Here is a 22,721-nt window from a genome sequence, read left to right on the forward strand (position 1 = left end):
ATGCAGGAAGTATCTTTACATTTATCTAAATCAAGGATATTACTTGTGTGGTCCAACCAGTGTGCACACAACTCCTGTGAGAGTAATGGATTCCACCATTGATTTATATGCCAGGTGCAGTTCTCCTTGTGCATTCCCCTTGCATATGTGGATGTGGGTCCCTAGAGGTGACACCATGGTAGAGGCTCCCATGCACCAATCACACACACAGCTCTGCAGCCGAGCAATTGATCTTAGAGGGAATCTCTTCACTTCCTCAATGCTGTGTGAATATATGATCAACCATTTCTGAGGCAAGAAGTTTTAGCTGATTATTTCAAGCTAATAAGCATTAGGAAGTCTTTCTGCTATGCCTTCCAGTTGTGCTGCAGGCCTTCTAAAACATTGTGTTTACAAAAATCAGTGCCCAGAGTAAAGCTGCTAGAGTTATCTGCTGATTTATTGTAGCAGATGTGTTGGCACATTCTAGTTTGTGATAAGCAAGATCTGTGGGAAGAAAGGAGCTGGTGATTCTTCTCCAGAAGAGAAAAGAGAGAGAAAGAGAGAGAGCTGAATTTTTATGGCTAAAAATTATTCAAGAACTATGAAGGGACTCTTGAGTTTGATCCAAATGTATTGATCCAATACAGTGATACCTTGGGTTAAGAACTTAATTCGTTCTGGAGGTCCGTTCTTAACCTGAAACTGTTCTTAACCTGAGGTACCACTTTAGCTAATGGGGCCTCCCACTGCTGCTGCGCCTCCACCAAGCGATTTCTATTCTCATCCTGAAGCAAAGTTCTTAACCTGAGGTACTATTTCTGGGTTAGCGGAGTCTGTAACCTGAAGTGCCTGTAACCCGAGGTACCACTGTAATGACAGGATGCTTATTATCCACATATGGATCCAGAAGCAGATACTCTAGGAGCAGTGAAAGATAGTAATCAGCCTATCAATTCTCAAATTGTCCAGGAAACAGGATGGTGTATTTTAAATAGAGCACAATAAATAATATTTTCGAGAGTGTGTACATCATCTGGTTATTCATTAGAATTTCTTCTCCTCCTAAAAAATCGTAAGTAGGTCACCAACCAGGTATCTAAATCTTCTTAGTAGATCTTTTCCATGTAATTTTATGTTTTGAAGTATTAATATTGTAATATTTATAATGGTTACAGTTGAATACAACCACATTTGTAATAATATACAGATTAACAAGGTTAATCTCATACGAGGAGAAAAATTAAAATGCTGGTGAAGTTCTCTCAAACCATGCTCGGAAATAAACTTTGGTGGCTTGTAATCACTCTTTTCTAAGGAGACACAACTCCTCAAACTCTTCTCAGTGTTGCAGCAAAATCCAAGGCAGAGAATAATCCCCAGCTTTACCACTTCAACCAACCCCCAAGACCTCACCATTCCTAAAAGTCGCCCCAGCCAGCCCCGCCCCATCAGTCAGATGGCCTTCTTCCTTGCCAGGCAGTAGAAGTGGTGGGAGCAAAGCAGTCCCAAGGCATTTTGCTACCTGAGACAAAGGGCAAGATGGTGACTTCCTCATTCGACACAGAGAAACCAACTGGACTGGAAGCTGAATCTTAAACACAGGGGACAGTGTCTTTAACGTAATCCATAGTGAAGCAGTCCACCTTTCAAGGCAGGTGTCCCCCACTAGCAGAGGGGAACAATTATGTGAACCTGCCTGCACTCTGACAGCCACAGCCTGAGGCAACTACTTCAGGGCCAGCTGTTGGTGGGAGCAGTAGAGGTGGTCATGTGGGGAACGGAGGGAGGCTTCCAGTTTTCTCCCTTTCTGTTGCTCTGAGCTTCTGGATAGCAGGCATGCCACAGCATCAAGCATGGATAAATGTCTCCTATGTCCCCTTGAGCTGTGGTGTCCCAGCACACAGCTAATCAGCATGATGGAAAAGCAGGAGAATTGTGGGGGATTCCCTCATTTCCTTTGCTGCTTTTATCATCTCCAGCATTAGTTAACTGTAGGGAAAGCGGGGAAAGGTTTTGAGGAAATGAGGGACGGGCTGGGAAGGTGTTGGAGGCTTGTAAATGAGAGCAAAGAAGCGGAGCAGGTATTTTCCCAAGCCCTCAGATTGGCTTGGAAAAATTATCCAAGTTTTTCCAACTCGATAAGGGGGAAGTCAAATAATTTTTCAAGTTAATACAGAGAGAGTGTTGGAAAGGCTGCCGATCTGGCATGTGCACATGTCTGTGTGTCGGTCTAAATTGTCAGTTGTGATTTCAAGTGCTATATGCAATTCTAACTCTTAACTCTCTTAGACAAAATGGTTCAGTGGTTCACACCAGATCCAAGTACAGCCTGACTCCGACCACTGAAAGATGCAACTAACCTGATTCCAAAGTTCTTAAGAGAGCTTTCTTTTCTGTTTGACCTTTTCAGTGTTCTGTTTAAAATGCAACATTTGGAAGGTACTAATAGATGAATATTACTGTGAATATAATATTTCATATACCGTATAGATACTTAACATTTTATTTCTAAAAAATCATTTTATTTTTAGCATACAGAAAAATAAAATATATTTTAATATAAACAGAAGAGAAAACAAAATCTAATTGCAACAAATAAAATTTATGTTAAAATTACCCTTCTAAGTCATCTGTGCCTTGGAATAGCAGATTTGGTGTGTGTTGTTTTAATCTTACTTCTGAATTGCATTTCAGCAAAGCCAGTTAATAGCTTCAATTTTGAAAGACCTTCTGGTCGAGAGCTGTCATAAGAACAGATGATATTTATTAATGGCCACCAGAGGCTGCTCAGACACCACCAGACTCAGCTCCCTGAGGATTAAAATCTGTGTGGTAAAAGAATAAAGATAGGATGTTCTGCCACTTTTTTGAATTATTTCTCCTATAAAACAGCAGTGCAGTCCTTGGTGGTCTTCTCTTTGCGGTCATTAATTATCTTGTATAAAGAGGCATAAAGGAACAACGGCAGACTCAACTATCCAATTCACCTTGTTTGCAGTCTCATATTTTTCTTACATTCTTGTAAAAGATCTTTGAAAACTGACCTCTTTCCGGATATAAAACCTCTTTTTATAAAGTACATTCTATAAATTCCCCTCTTCAATGATTCTATAGCCATTTTTAATGATATTTGTGGCTACTTTTACAAGTTTTTCCTCCAGTGTAGTCTTATTTCTTGTCTCTGCACAGCTTCGCTTCACATTGACTTGGAAGAAAATGGATGCTAACACTAGAAACATAAGCAGCAGAATGATAGCCAATCTATGTGTTGTGAAACGGAAAGTCTTTTGTAAGCTATAGACTGCATTCCTCATTCTGCACTTTTGTCGCCTAGGACTACCGTTGACAATTCCAGTAGCAACCTCAAAACACTCTGTGAGCCACAGGTAGAAACTGATAGGAGGAAGGTTGACAAGCCCTCTCCAGGAGAGAGTTTTTAAAAATAAATCAGTACAGATGGGTTAATTGTTGGTAAATAACAAATATTCATTTTAAAATAAAAAATATTTGAACACATGGCCATTTTAACATGGTTCACTGTATCACAAAAATATTTGAAACTTTAATTTTGATGCAAGAAATATACTGATTATTTTGGGTTTTAAATAAAGTGGTTGCATGTTTACTACTCATTTCTGTTAAGCATATAAATCCTTTTGGGCTGCTGGTTAATGCTTTTTTTAAAAAGTAATTGTTTAAAATAAAACCTGTCCCATTTTCGGAAATGCTGTGCAATTATTTTATACAAATTTGGAAAATGATCCTTTGAATATTGAAAGATGACTATAGTTGTATTCATAGCATCAGGCTTATATAAATCAGTGGGTTAATTTATGTGAGTAGTCAGTCACCAATTGCTAGAATGGCAAAGTTTCGATTCTTAGTTAAATTAATTTCACTGTTTAGAAAGTGTTTATTTGTTTGGCGAATGCAGTCTTCTACATTTCTGCATGACAAAAGGAAGCGATGCAAAATAATTAAGGGGATCAATGCCAGTTAATATTCATAACAGAATAAATATTTGAAATGAATGTTACAGGTATTAATTACTCAATAGAGACTGACAGAGGTTAAGCGAAATGTTTCATATTTTTGTTCATATTTTTAAGAAACCTAATAAAATACACATTTTAATTGACACAGAGAGCAATCCAAAGCTCCTCGGGTGGGTGAATGAAGAATATTGAGTATCTCCATCTCTGACAATGGAGTGGGAGGTCCATTGGTGGAGAAGGAGGTCCACTGCTGGAAAGTTCCACCATCATAACTCCTAATGTATCTGAGAAGAAAAGGGGCATGTAGGAGCAGATTGAGAGAGGCCTTCCATTCCCCAGACACACCACATGGGAGAGAAACTATGGCGGTCGTGGAGTTGGCGTAGTTATTTTCTTCCCACTTAAATGATGAGAGGGATTTTTTAAAAAAAGAAATAAAAATAGAAGGGGGAAGCGAGATGCTGCCCAGACCATCTGTTCGGGTCAGCGCAAGCTCGGCAGGATTTAGGAAGTGGTTATTTGCCAGAGGACCAAGCCAAAATTTGAACAACTGCATCTAAACCCACATATGAAACCCCATTTCCTACACAAATTCCCTTTCTATTTAAAATCAATGGGACTGAAAAGCATGTAGCTTCAGTGGCTCCTAACGATGGCAAGGAGAACAATTGCCACATATTGTTAGTGTAAAAGCAACTTACTTAAGCATGACTTTCTGACGGTATGAAAGCATATGCCCATGAATAATACCGTATTAATCTGTCATGATTTAGTGTGACATTTTTTCTTTCCTCACAGTTTGCACGTCTGACAGTAGATTTCCTAAATATCACCTTCAGGTCCAGTGATTTAAAATGCAAACCAGGTGAATCAGTTGTTGGTTGGATGAGCAACACCGAACAGCCATAATGGTTTGTATAAAAAGAGAAGAAGAAAGGTTCAAGCTATTAAAAGTGTCATGGTCCATTGCCATGCTAACATGGAGCACTTTGTTCAGAATAGGCCTTGTAAACATCTTTCTATGATTCATTAAACCCTTTGGAAAAAGAAGGAGCTTTTTCAATGCAGCCAGTGATTCACTCATTCTTCAATTTAATTATAAACTGTCTTGATAATGAGTTCACTAGCTTCCCTACTTTTTTCTATGTACAAAAGAAGCCACAGAATTCTCCCTTGACTTAATGGATAAGCAATGTTAAAAAGTGACATTCAGAAAGAAGACCTAAAAGTTTTGGAAATTTTCAGGGATGGGGAGAAGAAGAAGAGAGTAGAGCCTTTTTTGAGCCAGTAGTTAAAGAATTAATTTATAATGAAAATGGATATGCACATAGGCTTTGTACATCTGCTTAGTATATGGTGTAATATAGAACATAGTAACTATAGCAACCTCTGTACCAAGGGATATGAATGTGCTTGAAAAACAGCAACATCTTAATGAAATGTGCATCAAAATGCCACAATAGTTTTAAAAGTAGTGCTTAGAATTTGAGGTGGATAACAGCACAACAGGAAATGATATGACATTATTTCTTCACATTGCCTTAAAAAGGTTTACAACAGCCCTGTAAATGTATTTTTCATTTTCTTTAACAAAATGTGCCACTTGATTGTAAAGAAAACCTCAAAGTGGTTTACAAATGGTAAAGGGCACCAGGTTACTTATCTAATATTGCAAATAGGATATACTGACTAGTGATTTCATACCTCACACAAAGTTTCAACTGTACATTCATTTTTGCACACAAATATTTGTATTTCTCTGTTTATATAAAGCTTGACTTTATATAACGTTTAACTGGAGGAATGTCAGTGGTCTAGTTCACACAGCATGGTAAGCCAAACTTTGCCTATAGACTGTGATTAAGGAGCTTAAGTATGATCCCAGGTTCGTTTGACCCGGGCTTAACTGCCATGCTACACTGAACTAAAAGGACTGGGGAATGTTGTCTCTCCAGGAAATTTCATGTTCATTTACCAAGCCATGATTTGGCTTAGTATGTACAAACACCATATGGGCAATGCCTGGCTAGATGGACTGATGCTATGACTCCATTTAAGGTGTTTATGTTCCTAGATTGAAATAAGGAAATTGAATAAGGAAATGGAAGGCAAAAGATGCATTCTGCATTCTATCCCCAAACCCACCAAAAACTACTGGGCTTACACTGGTAGCTTGGGTTATGTACGCTTCAGGTTAAGAACTCCGCTTAAGAACAGAAATCATGCTCTGGCGGCGCAGCGGCAGCAGGAGGTCCCATTAGCTAATGTGGTGCTTCAGGTTAAGAACGGACCTCCGGAACGAATTAAGTACTTAACCCGAGGTACCACTGTATTTCCTTGCCTACACAATGAATAAAGTCTTCTTGGAAATGCTAGGTTTCCTCTTCCCTCTCCCAAGTTCATCCCCAGTTGCCTGTGATCTCTGCACCCCCAAGCCCAGAATGTTTGGATTCAAATGATGGCAACGTCACTGTAGTGTGGATCTCTGTTTGGTCATATGGCGGCTGTGTAACATGGGAAAAGTGTCTTTTTTCTACCAAACATTCCTATCTTTTATTATTATTATTTTGGTGAGGATAAATGATGTAATGATATCTACACCACCCTGAATTTATGGGAGGAAGGGATGGATATTTGGGGATTCAAAAAAATGTGTTCCAGATTGTAATAGCTTAAGCAACTAACTCGTGAATGAATGAGTCTGGTAGATTTGGATACCTAACTTGAAAACATTTACCTGCTTTGTCTTCCCCATTTTGAAAGCAGTTAACAGCAACAAGATCCATCAAATCCTAAATTCTAAAGCATAGCAACTGATTCTGGCTTGGATCTCCAAACATCATTTATCTCTACTTGAAATTTTTACTGGCTGTGCCATAAACCCTTGTGCGCCTGCAGTAGCGTTTTGGCCTCTTTCTTCCTCCTGACCTACCTTCATTTGTAAATGTAGTGGAGAAATATCTTAGCAATCTTCTCAGCAGCTAAGCCCAAGGCATTAATATGAAGGTGGATGCCTATTGAAATCAATGAGCCGTGTGTCCAGGTATGGCTATAATTGCTTAATTTTATGTTGTTGCAGTATGACAAGTTGTTTTCTAAGACCTGCTTCCTCCTCCCCATTACCAACCACCTCTTTTTTGTTTTGTGGTGTCCTGCTTAAAATAATGTTGGGTAGTATACTGTACAGGTGAAATAATTTCAACTCTGTTATAAACACTGGAAGATTATAATGCTTTGCGTTGTTATGGCACTATTTCTTATCCTTGTGCATTAGGGATGATCACGTACTTCTTTCATTGCAGTAATTGTCCCATTCACTGGATATGTTGATAAATCCTGGGGGGGGGGAGGCAGATTGTTTAAATGTGCATGTTTACACATTCACAGAAAGGCGCACAAGATTGTGTATGCCACGTCTTGAGAGTGCCCTCATAATGCACACAGAGGTCAGTCAATAAAGAGTTTTGTTGATACAAGGAATGCAAGATCAGGCTTGCTAAAGATGTGTATTCTTGGGAACGGAAAGTTTCTTAAGCACTGTGGGAAGAGCAGCTGTAAAAGGAAAAAGAACAGATGGTAAAATTTTGAGCAAGTTTCTTCGTTACTTAGGTGATGGTGATGATGATGGTGATAAGAATGATGGTGATGATGATGATATGACGGAGCCTGGTGAAGGAAATTAAAATACTTTGTCCTCAGGTTATTAAAATAGGTTGATTTGCAATATTATGTGGTTGTGAAATCAAAATCTATGTTGCTGCTGGTGTTGAATTTCTTCTCCCTGCCTCCCCACCCCTGGCGTTCCCCAAAGCTGGGCATACAAACAAGAATTGCTTTTACATAATAGAAAATGTGAGTTTGATGTTGGTGGTTTGACCAAGTAGACGAGAAAAAATAGATGACTGGATGACTACCATACTATCCAAAGCTTACATGTCCCTTCTGTCATGTGTCTTACTTGTCCACTGTGCTGGGACATGGATCCAACTGCCACAATGGGTGACCAAACTATGGGATATCTACATGGGTGAAGGGCTTGGGAGAAGAGTAAACTGCCTGGATTAAAGCCATTTCTCCACAGTTTGGAAGTTGCACCTATAGCCGGGATTGTCTGTACCACTATTTCCTAGTATTTCAAAACAAATGAAGCAGAGCAGGATGCTGAATGTTTTTGTTGCAAAAGGCACTGCCAGTTTATTAGCCTGAGAACACAATAAAACAAAAATATTACACTTCCTCCTTTTCCAGGATTGCTTGAAGTTATAGGGGGATGCAATGGCATTTCTTGATTTTGTTATTCTGCCAGATGAGGAAGCCTATTTGTGAACATGCTCTTACTATTAAGTCTTACTATGAAAACATTTTTATTTGTTTGATAAGACTGTACATGTTAGGACTTCAGGTGAAGGGGAAAGCAATAGAGACCCTCATGGTCATTTTAGATTCCTTGAGGAATAGTACGGTAATATTTCCAGTGTATTTTCTGTGTCCCCCCCCTCTTTTTCCATTTCTGTTTATCCTAATTATTTTAAGAATAGTCTGTTTTTATTCTTAACTTTTGCTTAAGACCTACACATCTATTAGCAAAGACCTGGGGTGACATGAAATGACTTTTCTCACCCTTTGGCAACCATGAGATTAGGCAATATGGTTTGAACTCTCATGTTGTGTGTGTTTTTATTGGTTTGCTTAAATTTAATGCACTCCATTTCATTACGCTGTGGGAATATAATATCAGAAACTTCCTGTGCCTAATTTAATCCACATGAATTTTAACCAGACTCTGGAATCTAATGGATTGGATATCTGTCCAGAGAAACACAGGCAATGAAAGGAAATGTAGCCAACACTTCCATGTGTTAAAAACCTTTTAATAAAAATGCCAAAAATATTTTTTTTTTTTTGCTGGTACTAACACAGATTTATATTTATAGAAAATAGATGCATTGATGTAAGTAGGGAAAGATCTTTTCTCAGTAATGTTAGGTAAACAAATTGGAATAGCATTATGTAAATTAATATTGATCAACTTAGGACCACTCCCACAAATTCAACCATACTTCATGTATTTTCAGACAAATGATTTCAGGACTGTATTCTTATGTTGTCATTCCAAGAAACCATTGGTTCAAGTGTGAATGAGCTCAAGTGTTATATTTCTGGTTCTCTTATGTATTTGCAGCCTTGGGATGTTAGGACAGAGGTAGTACCTCTGGTGAAGGACACATCATGCTCCTCCTAGGGTAGTTTGTCCACCCTGCACTCAGCTCTCACATGTGGCTCCTAGAATCTGTCAGCATGTGACAGTGACCACATCCCAGGAACAGCTTTGACTGGCTCGCTAAACCAGATGGGTAGCTGATGGGTCTCAAACCCTCAGTGAATTAGGGACTTATCCTGCATGCAATGACAGGCTCTGGTAGATTGAGTGGATAAGACCAATAGTGGGTCAGATGGTCAAGAAGGCAGTTTCTGTACATGTTGTAGAGGGAAGTGTGAGACAGATGGGGCTCATCAACCTGGAAAGGTGGCCCATCTAAGAGAAGGGAAACTCTGATCCCAAACCTCCGCTGCCTTGTGGGATATCTTTGGAAGTGGGGTGGGGGAGGCTAAGGAGTAAACCCTACACAGATCCAGAGTGGATCCCCTAAGGTGGTTGGGTGGCTCCTTCCAGCAATTCCTGAAGTCCAGCTGGTGCCAAAACGTTTTGCTCTGCTTTCCTTTGGACCGCATCAGCGAAGTTGAAAGGGGGGTTTTCATCAGGGCAGCCCAGAACTTTCATATACACTGCCCAAGCTTTCACCCCAGGAAGGTCACTTCCATGCTGCTAACACAGCAGTTTGACTTCACTCTTGAGACAGGCAGATGCCAATATTGAACAGTGAGGTTAAATTTTAATTTAGCAAGATTCCATAGGCTCCCAATTTTAGGAACAGCCGATTTTGCTTAAGTTAAGAAAACCTTCCCCAGCTCCCACCCTAGCTAAAGAGAGCCAGCAGGGCATTGGAAGCAGTGACTGTCACTTAACTTCCCCTAACCCATTTAGGAACATTCTGTTACTTTATGGGTTACATTTGTCCAAGTTTTATTTTAATCTCCTTACAAAATCCATGCTCTCGTCATGCTTTCAAATCATAGTTCAAATATTAATTATCTTCTCTTTTGAAGCAACTTACATATTCTGCTCATATTATTGCTGCTTGAGAAATGAGAGTGCAATCCTGTGCATATCTACTCAGAAGTCAAATGAGTGCATTCAGTAGGTAAGTAGATATAGGACTGCAGCAAGAATATCCTCGTCTTCTTCAGGGTGCTATTTCCAAAATCACAGATGAAGAGAATAAAGTCAGTTTATGATGTATTTCATTCAGTCTGGTTTCAATGGTAGAAATGCAAATGGCAAGGTGTTGTTTTTTTTAAGACACTAGATGTAAATAGAATGGTCAGTGGAAATATTTCTGTTTCCCCTCCTTCCTCCCCACCACTCACAGTTTTTACACTTTAGAAAGGTTTAATTGTCAGGTTCCCTCCCATTTCTGCTTTTAAAACACACACTTTCTTTCAAAAATATGAGATGGAACAAATGTAAGTCAGGTGAAAAAAATTCTCGCTCCCCACTCTCACATCCTGAGCTCCAGTCGTTATACATCTGGTATAGCTCAGGAGGGGGAGGCAAGATTCTCCTCTGATCCTTAAGTGCTAATTTATGGCGGTTGGGGTTTTTGCTTTAGTGGCTGCCCTGAGAATTGGAAATTCTCATCTCCATTTCCCCAGCCCTATGACAACAACCGTGTTATTTTGGAAAGCAATTCAACGATACCTTGATAAATCATAAGTTAAGCCCCTGCAGCAATCTACTGAATTCAAGGTCCTGTTTGATAAGGACCAGATCCAGCAGCTCCTTGGCAGGCAAAATCTGCTGTGCACAATGCCCCTTACGCACAAGGGCATCCTCATTCATTTTAATGAAGGGACAGCTCTGCTTGTTGAGTACAGAGGCGATCTTGTCACTAAAGCCTGCACACAAAGGAGTACATATCAAAGCACATGTAGTACTTGGTATACTAGGAAATCATCTCCACTTAGAGGTTTTGTTACAACCAAGTGGTATATAAGTTTCATTAAATACAAACAACCAGCTGAAGACTTTTCTATTATCCTAGGCCATTTAAACAGTGTATGCTTCACAGCCTGGCCCTCTCAGTTTTAAATTCCATTTCAGTTTATTTCAATTAATTTTGCATTGCTTTATATTGTCTTTTTAATTAACGTTGTATTGCTTTGTGCACTGGCTAGCTGAATATAGTGAATGGATGGATGGATGGATGGATGGATGAATGAATGAATGAATGAATAGCATAATTTCTTCTAATTCCAAGGGAGAATTTACACAATTATTTTCAGGTAAGTCACCACAGAGGTATATTTCTCCTCCATCATTCTGTAGTTAACTTAAATTCTGAGCTGCAAAGAAAAAAATTACAAATCCCTCTTCTGAGAATTGTCAGGCATGAATTTGACCATAAGAGGGCACTATGAAAGCTTAAGTTTTGGAGAAGGACAATAAAATGTCACCCATCCAATAAGATTCTGTGAATTTTCCATAGATTGACCCTTTAGTTGGCAGACTCAATAGAAAAAAGGGCAGAGGAAGGATGCAGCCAATCTGCTGGGTAAAAGAAAGAAAACCATGTGCGAGGGAACTGAAACAATGTCAGAAACACTTGCTGCACCAAATACTTTGTCACATTTACAGTAAATTGTTGTAAGGCCACCCTGAGTAATGCATAAGCACCAGGCAGGAAAGACAGAAATACCTGTATAATTAAGCAATCACTGAGCAGTGGCAGCTGCAGCAGGCAGTGGATCTGCCACATTCTCATCTAATTTTATAATCCCCTCCAGCTGCCAGGGACTGGCTGGATGCAGAGGAGTGGTAGGAAGCTGGTAATAGGGTTTAGTGAGCAGGAAGAGCTGTGGCAGAGGGCAGTCCAGACTCAGGAGAGGAGGGGGTAGCAGGAGACCGAGATGTGGCAGGCTGCGGAAGAGGGGAGTCTCTCCCACCTGCTGTGACTAGCTCCCCAACCCTGCTCTCCCAGAACATGCAGAGAAATGAAGAGGGCAGAACAAAGAGAGGCCAGGCAAAGAAGCCTTAGGCTGCTGAATGAGGACCCCAGGGGAGGAGTCTTAGAGAGCAGTGAGAAGATGGGGACCTTCAGTCCTCGCAACTGCCTCACTGAGGAAAGACCTACTGGGAAGAGTTGCTGTGATTACTAACCCTGTGCTGTTTTGGTTTATTTGAATAAAAAATTAACTTCACTGATACTGGGTGTTTTATTGTTGAACAACTGCTGACACAAACCCACATCTTTTACCCCCAACCTCTTAGAACTACTCCATTATTGACATCAGTGAATGGTAATTTTAACATGAAAAACAGTGGTGACTAATACTGATGATTAGGCACATGCAAATATATTGTAGGCATGTTTCCATCTGTGACCAAGGATAAACAGAGTAATTATGATGGTTAAATGTATGCTTTCAAGCATGCCACCTACATCTAAATACTGTCGCATCAAAGTGCTGAGTCTTGGTTTGCCACATAAAATAGCTGCCTCAGCAGTTTTACCCTGCATGACATGCAATAGCTTGCAGCTTTCCAAAGTTTAGTGAACCTTAATGGATACAGCACAGTGAAAAGAAAAGAAGAGAGAAAAGTAAAGGCAGAGGAACCATGAAGAAAATAGGATACACGTGTCATCTCAAAGGCTCTAGTTTTCTCTAGAGAATTTTATTTCTGTTCTGACTGCATGAAAGAAAGGGAAGTCCATTTTCCCTAAGGGGGGGGGGGGGAGGAAGAAGGCAAGAGATAGAGCTTTCTTCAAGTCATTCTCAGGTTGGAAGGTGCTACAGATTATGTGTCCTGGGAATAAGAGTATCTGTTTGATGTAAAGATTCTGTTTTGACTCCATCAGCTCCTAGTCTCCCTTTTCCTTGAAAGGCAGCATTTTAAGTTTGTGGCAGGAAGAGTAATAAGACTGGTAAACACAGATAGGTGTAGCCAGGATTTTTGTTAGGGGGAGAAGAACCTCAGTTTGCTATGTATCTTTATCAAATTTTATTGATTGGGGGGCAGCTGCCCCTCCCTGCCCCCCTTGGCTACGCCCATATAAACACATACATGTGTGTTTTTCACTAAGAGCCTGCTCAAATGATTAGTCCTCAGATAGCCACCCCTGTGCTCACTTCAGACTCTTAAAGCTAAGACAGGAATCTCTGGTGGAAATGTGCTGAAAGAGTCTTTAACTCCTGACAAGGCCAGGGACTCTTGATCTGCCCCGTTCATCTTGTAAATCAGCATGATATGATTGCTATTTCTTGAACTTGGGTGTTCACAATTCTTGCAGTGAGGGAACTGCCAGTAGGCCCTTGGAACTAGACCTCAGTGTCCGGTCTGAACGATGGTGGAGACACTCCTTCAGATATACAAGTCTGAGGCCATTTAGGTCTTACTATGCCTCTGGGTATGGGATGTGGGTGGCGCTGTGGGTTAACCCACAGAGCCTAGGGCTTGCCGATCAGAAGGTCGGCGGTTCGAATCCCCGTGATGCAGTGAGCTCCCGTTGCTCGGTCCCTGCTCCTGCCAACCTAGGCAAGTAGATAAATAGGTAGCGCTCCGGCGGGAAGGTAAACGCCGTTTCCGTGTGCTGCTCTGGTTCGCCAGAAGCGGCTTAGTCATGCTGGCCACATGACCCGGAAGCTGTATGCTGGCTCCCTTGGCCAGTAAAGCAAGATGAGCACTGCAACCCCAGAGTCGTCCGCGACTGGCCCTAATGGTCAGGCGTCCTTTTACCTTTACCTTTATGCCTCTGGGTACCAGTCGATGAGGGAACACAAGTGGAAGAGTTGTGCTCAAGTTCAGTTTCTGGGATTCCTGTAGGCATCTTGTTTGCAACTGTAGGAACAGAATGCTGGATTAGGTGAACTTTTGGCCTGATCCAGCAGGCTTCTTTTTATGTTCTTATGCTCTTTCAGTGGCTTTTATTGCAGGATATCAAACCTGACCTACATCTCTGGAAATCCATGTTATGCCCATGTTTGATAGTCAAATATTATGCTGTGAGTGGTAAGTTTGTGTATAATCTGTCAAAACCTAAGTAAACAGGAAAGTTTCATCATATATTCTCACCCACCTAGAAATCTGGATAATACACTGTATAGGAATACTAATAAATTGTCTGGGTTTCTCCATATTTTTGCATGCTTAGGCACCTTGAAGAAGAAGAGAGAGAAAGGGAATAGATTTATTAGGCTCTGGTATTTCAGTGTTGATAGTATACTTCTAACACATTTTTGTTCAGCTGCAAGAGATTTCTGACTTGTGAGGCATTTTCTGGGTAGTGATTTACTACTCAGCTAGATAAGTACAGTCATTGCTGTAGCAAATCCATGATTATGAGCCTTTATTCAGACTTCGGTTTTCCTTGATTGTACCTAGAGATCAAAAGACAGATTTCCATTTAGAGTGGAACCGTAACAGCCACTTTCTTAGCTGATCTTAAAAGCTGAGAAGTGTAAAAAGGGAGATGAGGGTTTTAGTACTTTTGTTTGAATGTGTACATTGATGTGCACTCTTCTTCATCTTCTTCTTTTTTAAAAAAAAAGAAGTGTAAACAACCCAAAGGCCATATACTAGACTCAGCTTCAAAGCAGGGGTCAGAGAGACTAAACAAAATGAGCAGGCAGACCCCATTTCAAGAAGGGCATAAAATCCCCTAGTAATTTTCTCTAGATTGTTTAATGTGTGAATGTATTGCTACAGATGTGGGGATAAATTATGGGCATTACTTTCATTTCTTTCTTTTTAAAACACCTTTTAAAAATGCTACTCAAGGCTATTGCCATTCAGTATGAATCCTGGATATGAGAAAGTATATAATCTGCTGGTGAAAACTTTACAGTTGTAAAACGTGCACGTTCTTTTGTGCAGTACTTTGCATCGCTATCGGGGAGGGGTATAGCTATGCAAATGCAATGCACATTCTTATTGACATTATTCGAGCTTGTTAAGCAATTCCGCCTTTCATAGCCACAGTATGTAGGAGAGAGATTGTCACTTGAGTTTCAGCTTAACATTTTATTTTTAATCAAATATTTCATTGGCGTATCCCAGGAACCTTTCAGGTTAAGAGTGGACACGGAGAAGTTAGATAAGAATGAAAATAATCTCTCATACCACAAATTGACTTCCCCCTTTGTAGCCTGAGACACTGTTTCCAGCTGCTTTTCAGCCTCTTAAATCCTTGAAAGCTTTCCTAATCCTCGTGTAGGCAGCCCTTTATGTGTGATTCCTCCCTCCCCCTTCTCCTGATTGGTGAGGCTATTTCATGGCCTAATTCAGCCAACTACGACATATCTGAGCTGTGATTTGAAATAGGAGCTCGGCGGACAGTTGGCTCGCTTCTCCTGACTTGCAATAGGCTAGCAGGGAGGGGACACAACCAGGTGCAGAAACTTGACATTGTCTTGAGGAGCGCTCTCTCTCTCGAGCGGGGGACATACGGAAGGAGCAGAGAAGAGGAAAGTTGCCGGCTTGTTGGGAACTGCGCATGGGATTTCGTTTCCTCCTGAAACTCTCCTCTTTCTGGCTGGATGGATAATGGGATTCTAAACATGAGGCAGGTAAGACACACGCGGCAAAAGCAGCTCTGGAGGCAGGAAGGGAAGGGAGAAACCCAGAGAGGTGGGTAAGGGTGACTGGGTGGTGCTGAACATTCGCATTTAATTACTTGATTCTGTAGAGCTGTGGGTCATTTTGAGTTGGAAGCTGGTTTTGCAAGTTTCCCCTTCTTGATTCAAACCCCCCCCCCCCGCAAAAAGCTGGTAGTTGGTGACGTCATTTGCAAGGCGATCGGTTTTGAAAAGGGGGGGGGGCAAAGGATCCCTTCCCGGGATTTGCCTTGTCAGCTCCCGTTTGCTCAGCTTTAAATGGGTGGCATCGCATCTCTTGCGCTCCTACCTTTTGTTCGTGACAATCCACAGTAGCATAAGTTGCTGGGCTCCTGCAAGCGTGCCATCAAATGCTCTGGAAAGGCAGCTGGCTGAGCATATATAGCATTTCTACCCAAACATCGTTATGTTAATATTTCAACACCTTTTGCTCGTTAACTCTTGCAATTGTTTTATTTATTAAACGAAGGGAAATGCTATCTATTCATATTCCAGTTTAGCCCGTGTAAAGGCTAACAAAAGAGTCTGTTGTTGTAATTTGTGAAGTTTTCAGTACTGACAGATAAATGGTTGATTTTTGAATGCTGTGTGTGTGTGTGTGTATACGCGGCATGGCAGATTTCTGTTTTGTTTTTTACACTTTTCATTTTGAAAAACAAAACAAAACCCTGTTCTTTAAAGATGCCTTTTTGATAATTACATATTTAATTAACAACTGACTGGGACGCTGCCAATACCTGGAAGGTATTTTTTGTTTGCTGGTGGAGAGGGAGGCTGGAGAGAAAGACAGAGGCTGCAACCCTAAACTCCACTTACCTGGGAGTAAGCCCCATTGCATTCAGCAGGAGTTGCTTAGACACTGTTAGGATTGCACCGTGAATCTGCTTAACTCTTTTGCACCTGTATGGACAATAAAACTCCTTATATTCTTTCCATTTTTCAGAAAACAAGATTGGAGGGGTATTTTAATGGTGATCAGAGTAATTTCACAAACAAGAATGAGAGGGAAATTCAGGGAATATTGCTTCCCTGAGATGCCTACTTGTGGAGCTGGCTCGCTTTGTAGGAAAGCAATACATTTACTTGTGCTCAATCAGATCATTTTCCACGCAAGTGTCTGGAGCATCCCGGGATTCATTATAACCACCAGAGGGAGCTTGGCTAAGAGAAGTTTTCAAGAAAGAAGCTTTTAGATACTTTTTTAAAGATTTCATATGTACTCTTTCGAAAGTAGTCGGGACTTCATTCTACATAAATGTTGAGCTAGGTACTTCTGGTTAAAATGAAGTTCCAGGTGACCTTTAAAAAGCAAATGACAAATACGCAGTATGGCTTTGGGGGAGAGGGAGGCAAAAAAATATGTAATAAGGAAGGGAAGATGTTTAAAAAGAAATGGTTGATGGAGGTAAGGAAATGCACCTAAGTGGTACAAAAGGAAACAAGCGAGGCATTTTTTGCCTCGTTAGACTTGTCCCCTTAACTCCCCTGCTCAGGGTTGGTTTTTTGTTTTGTTTTGGCCTGGTGATAATTTAGCTATTCTGAACAGCTATTGTATCTTTTCTGTGTACACCTGACATTGCTCATATTTGTAAATTGTGCAAAAAGAGACACTTACGACCCTCTTTATGTGCTCCTTCATTAACGTCATAGTCACAGATGCACCTGTCCCTTCTATTCCTGTCACTTAGAGCCGTATCTCGCATTACAAGACCCAAGAGTGGTCTCAGAATGGCAAAGGGATATGAAGTGTTTCATCTGATTGTGTAATTCACACTTCTGGCATGCGCCGTGAGAATTTTGATGTGTATTTGCAGTGCACATGTCTGAGCAGGAGTCAGCTGCATGTATTAAGGATTCTGATTATATATTTTTGCAGCACCACAGCGTGCTCCTGTATCTTAAGATTGCAATATAGGAAACAGACCCTATTCTGATACAACAGTGCAGATACTCCACTTAAATTAGTTCCTTAAGGCTGTCAAGAGAGGGCTCCTGAGACTTACGTTTTTACTTGCTCTGTACTTGGAAGTAAGCACCCCCTCCCAATGTTCTATGGGATTTGTTGCAATCCTATGGTGGGAGTCCTGAGTACAGTTTCTAGGGATCTCATTCAGAACATGAATTACTTCTGCGTAAATGTGTGCAACGCAGTCCTAAGCATGTTTACTCAGAAGTAAGACTGTGGTGGTACTCAAAAGTATGGTTAACTGAACTTTGGTATGTACCAGCCTTAGAAGTGAACTGTGATGGTCACATTTGTGTGCCCTATTTCTTCTCTTAGTAGCTTTTAGTGAGATATCTGTTTATCTTCGTGTACTGAACAAAATTCCATCAAACCAGCAGATCAGTCAACTAGCATTCTTCAGCAGATGGAACAGTTCATGCACATCCAGACAGAGACTGACATTTTTTCTAATGGTTATTGGAGGTTTGCAGAGCTGAAGAACTAAGAGTGATTCAGAAACTGAGAGTTAAATGCAATGAGATGAATGTGACCAAAAGCCAGAGATGTGAGCAAACTGAAAACGTAATTCTGAATTTAAATTAAAAGTATAATAAATAAAATGACGCTTGGACCAAAACAGGCTATCTGTTATCTTCCAGCCAGTTTCTCATAACAATGATGCTACAGTTTGGATTTATTAACTTTCAGGCACAGTGATGTGTCTTACTATGAAATGGAGGCCCTGTATTGCACTGATAAATGATCTTGACCAGTGCAAAATATAAATTCTCAAGAATTACAGAAAGGCATAGATCTGTGTCTGGGTGCTGTCTGGAAGAGCAAGAATTAGCTACAGAAATGTAATATGCCGCCAGCCATGCTGATAAGATTCAGCCTTCACTAAAGCAGAAGCAAGCCAGGAGGTTCTATAGAGAACTAACTATATAGCCTTGATTAAACAACTGCCTGGGACGTTATTGGAAAAGCAAGCCACAAGTCATTAAATATATTAAAAATATTGATTGATGTGTTACGAGTATGCTGTGCTATGAAAGGTTGCAAGAACCAACATTTATTACAGGAATAAATGTAAACATAGGAGGAATGATATCTCTGTGGGCAGTGATGGAAAACTCAACTACCTATGTGGCATTTGAAAAACCACTTTTGCTCCTTTGAACATGTGTCGGGCTTCCGCACGGTCTAATCTCTAACCTGCTTTTTGTCATACAAGAATATGGCAGGAGGATGTTTTCTGCAGTTGAAGCAGCATGTATAGCATGCTCAGTTAACTCTGCTCCTCTTTCAGGATTATATTCTGTTTTAATATTTATCTTCCGTGTCATTTTTGAGGAAAAGCAGATTACAGGTTTAAAAGCACAAACTTTGAGTTAAGAATTCGCAAGGTTTAGTAAGGATACTAGCAGGAGCGGTTTACTTGAAAACTGGAGAGGGCAGTGTGGTATCTTCTAAAGACTCCCTAACTCTTTTACCTTATACACTAGGTATTTCATTGCAAGTTGGGAGTTGCTTGCTTTTACAAATCCCCACCAGCTTCTACAAACTCCTTCAGCACTGGAGATGCATTTCAGCAGTATTTTGCGATGGACTTTGACAGAAAGAAGCCAGCCAGCACTCTGATTCCAAGTAGATAGAAGAAAATTTGGTTGTCAGGAAGTGGATGTATTTAGGACTAGAATATTCTGAGAACTGAACAGAGAGGGGAGGTGGGGAATTAGGAAGAAATTCATCTGAAATTTAGCACTTAGCTTAACAGCACCATTCTATGGATGCCTAGCAGAAGTCGTATGAAGTGTACTAGGACTTAGACAGGTGTGCCTAAGAACGCAACCTAACTACACACACCCCTACAGTTGTCTGCCCCCTTTTGTGTATATTCTTTTAATATCCTCCAGTTTCCCTACTGAACTGTTTCTATTCCGTAACTTAATTATTGCTAGAAGAAAATCTCCTTTAAAGCGTTGACCTCAGCTTTTAGTGAGAGTTTCCCCATCCTTTTGTACTGCTTCTCTGACTGAAAGAAAAATGTACTTCGTGTCTGAGAATGTTGCTGTTGTATTTGATGGATAATAAGGGAGGAAAAAGTAGATGGAGTCCATAGGCTGTGTATCAGTTAATTAGTGGCTGGACATTACCCAGTAGGAAGTCTGGGAAAGGTTTTTGTGTATGTGTGTGTTGTCTGCTTTCTTTGATCACTTGTGTGGTAAATAGACATGCAGAGTAACTATGGCAACATGTGCTGTAGGTTTGTGGGAACAGGGGAGACTCAATCACTCAACAAAGGATAGTTTGTTAGAATAGTTGGTTATGATTACAAAAAGGTGGTAACAATCAGGCTATTTAAAAACATGCGTTCTGGGAGGAAAATGCACATTTATGTTACCAATTTAAAAGCAAAATATGTTTCTGTAACTACAAAGGGTTTGCTATGGTGCAAAAGGAAAGCAGAAAGAAATATGAGACTTGATTAAAAAAATTTTTTTTTAAAAAATGACCCTTTCATAAAATGAAATGGGTTAACATTTGTGGAGGCTTTAAGTATTGCACTGAAATCAAACCAAGAGGTCATGATAATGGCATAGGCAGGGAGGATTAGCTTGGAACAACAGCTTTCTGCAAACCCACAAGCATTTCTGTGCATGCTTTCTTAAACTTGTGAAAATAAAGTACCTATTCCTGTTACCTGCCTGTAGAGGTCAGACTTGAAATTGAATTGCTTCCTCCAAATCCTTTTAAGGCAAAGGCATGGGAAGGAATGAAAGGGAACACCCCTTTCTGTATTAGTCTTACATAGAAATGCTCAATAATATGGTTGGTTTATCAGTATGGTTTTAATTCCATAATAATATTGCAAAATGGGTTGGTGCATATATCTTCTTGCGTCCTGACTAAATATACACATTTTATATGCTTTTAAATTATTTAGTTGTATGGCTCCAGATGATCCCCAATAGACTTTCAGTTGTTCTGTTAGCAGAAAGCTTTTGTGACAGTAAGATGCTGTACATGCAAGGAGGGGATTTTTGGATTCAGGTTAACTCATCATTCCAGAGATTGTAATCAAAATACAAATTAATGTGTTGGTTAAAAACTATTTATCATTCGAAGTGCTGCCTCATACATATACTTACTCAAAGCACTATTAATTCCCATTTAACCCCATGGCCCAATTTGGATTTAACACTAAACCGTCTTTTAGTACAACCTGAATGAGCCTGGCCAAGCCTTGGGTGCAAACAGGAAAGAAGATGGAAGCACCTTCAGTTCAAATTAACTACCGGTAGTTTGTTGTTACATTTGAGAAGGACACAGTTTAAACAATGGTTTATTGAAGCAAGCCATGATCAAACCATGGTTCTGATCCTGGCTCTTTCAAATAAACCATAGTTTAAAGTAACTAAAGTTCCCTATTCAAACACAACATCAAACTGTGGTTAGTTTAAGCTAGAAAACAGTTGTGTCTAGTCTCCTCCTCCACTGTACATGGTTTATCTATGGGATTCATATTCATTGCAGTATGCACACTAAGAGGTTTCTGGTTTAGTTTTAAAGACTAAAAATTGATTATGGTATGAGCAAGGGTCAGAAACCTTTTCCACTTTGAGGACCACATTGCCTCATGGCATAGCTGTCAACCTTCCTTTTTCTTGTATTGGGAAACGGCCATAGCTGTCAACCTTCCCTTTTTTGCAATGGGAAACGGCGCTGGAATAAGGGAATTTCCCGCAAAAAAAGGGAAAGTTGACAGCTATGCCTCATGGGCAGCCTTCTAGGTGCCAGTGGGGCCAGAGGCAAAAAAGACCAAGCAACATATGTGCCTCTCACTTTGTCCATTAGGCCACATCAAAGCGGTTTCTCTCAGACACATATTTCCATCATCCATCCTGGCAGGCCAGAGGCATCATCACAGTTCAGACACATTCCAGCAGGACAAAAGTACTTGAGAAGGTTGGTGATGAGTGCTGCTTGGGCCCCGTCCCTGGGGCCAGAATAGAGAAATCTGGAGGACTGTCTACTGGGGACTGAGGTTCCCCACCATGGCATAAGTGTCCATGAACACAAGTCCATTTGATCAGATGAAGTGGGCTTGTGTCTATAAAACCTTATTGATCTCATCTTAAATCATTTCCAGTCAGACTACTTACTGTCTAAACTGTACTAAAAAAACAACAACATTAAAGCAGCATTATAAAACTAGAAATTCATTGTACACCGGGGGAAGAGTTAGGACTTTCCAAGACACCTGAAACAACTGGTGAATGATGGTTTATTAATGATGGAGGGGAATGCATTCCAGAGCGCAGGGGCAATGGGAGAAACTCCCTGTTTGAGTCACTGCCCTATAGGGTTCGGTGCCACAAGCAAAATTTCCCCAGATGATCATCTGTGTGATCTTACAGGTCTATGCAGGTGTAGGCAGCTTGATCCTTTGGGTAACCTAGTCCCAAGTTGTTCTGGGCTTTGTGTTACTTAGAAGACCTTTTGCATGGCCCTGTAGGCAGCTGGCATCCTGTGCAGTTCCCTCAACACATCCAGGTGCACCACTTAGCCATCTGGCCACAGTATTCTGCACCAGCTGCAACTGCTGGACCAGGCCCCACATAGTGTCCAGTTGTGACTTTGTGAATCAGTGGCCAAGCTGTTATGTCATAATGAATTTGTTAAGAGTGAGGTCCAATTACGCCTGCCTGCTTGCACAAAAGGATTTCCGCTAGTGTGATGGGACTTCCAGTTTCTCACCTCCAGTCCAACCCTCTGGAACAGATGTTGAGCATATGCAGCTTGGGGGAGGAAAAGACAGAAAAGCCCTGTTATGCTGGATCTCAACTTTAGTTTTTAAGGTGCCACAAGACTCTTGGTTGTTTTTGCTGCAGGAGACTAACAAAGCTACCCTTTCTTAAGATCACTATGGCATGATGCGCTATAAGGTAAATACTTTTAAAGGCAAAAGCCCTTCTGTCTTCTTGTGCCCATGAATTCCTTTGCAGTTTTTGAGCTTGATTATTTTACTGCTTGTGTTCTTTCAGTCATTTGATTGTTTGCTA

At 40.6% G+C, this 22,721-nt stretch overlaps 1 protein-coding gene across 5 annotated transcripts in view; it reads left to right on the top strand.

Moving 5' to 3' along the window:
• The window catches only part of MID1 (midline 1), a 196,297-nt gene that overhangs the window by 74,499 nt on the left and 99,077 nt on the right, over positions 1-22,721 (top strand). The window contains exon 1 of one of the 5 annotated variants that reach the window (XM_033147423.1): positions 15,407-15,662. The exons of 2 other annotated variants lie outside the window; for them this stretch is intronic. The gene's annotated coding sequence lies outside the window, so the exon portion shown is untranslated. Of the gene's footprint in view, positions 1-15,406; positions 15,663-22,721 lie in introns of those variants that run through there. 2 more of the 5 variants (XM_033147418.1, XM_033147420.1) reach the window with 2 other exon arrangements.

The sequence above is a fragment of the Lacerta agilis genome, chromosome 4 (assembly GCF_009819535.1).
Source record: "Lacerta agilis isolate rLacAgi1 chromosome 4, rLacAgi1.pri, whole genome shotgun sequence".
Lineage (NCBI taxonomy): Eukaryota > Metazoa > Chordata > Lepidosauria > Squamata > Lacertidae > Lacerta > Lacerta agilis.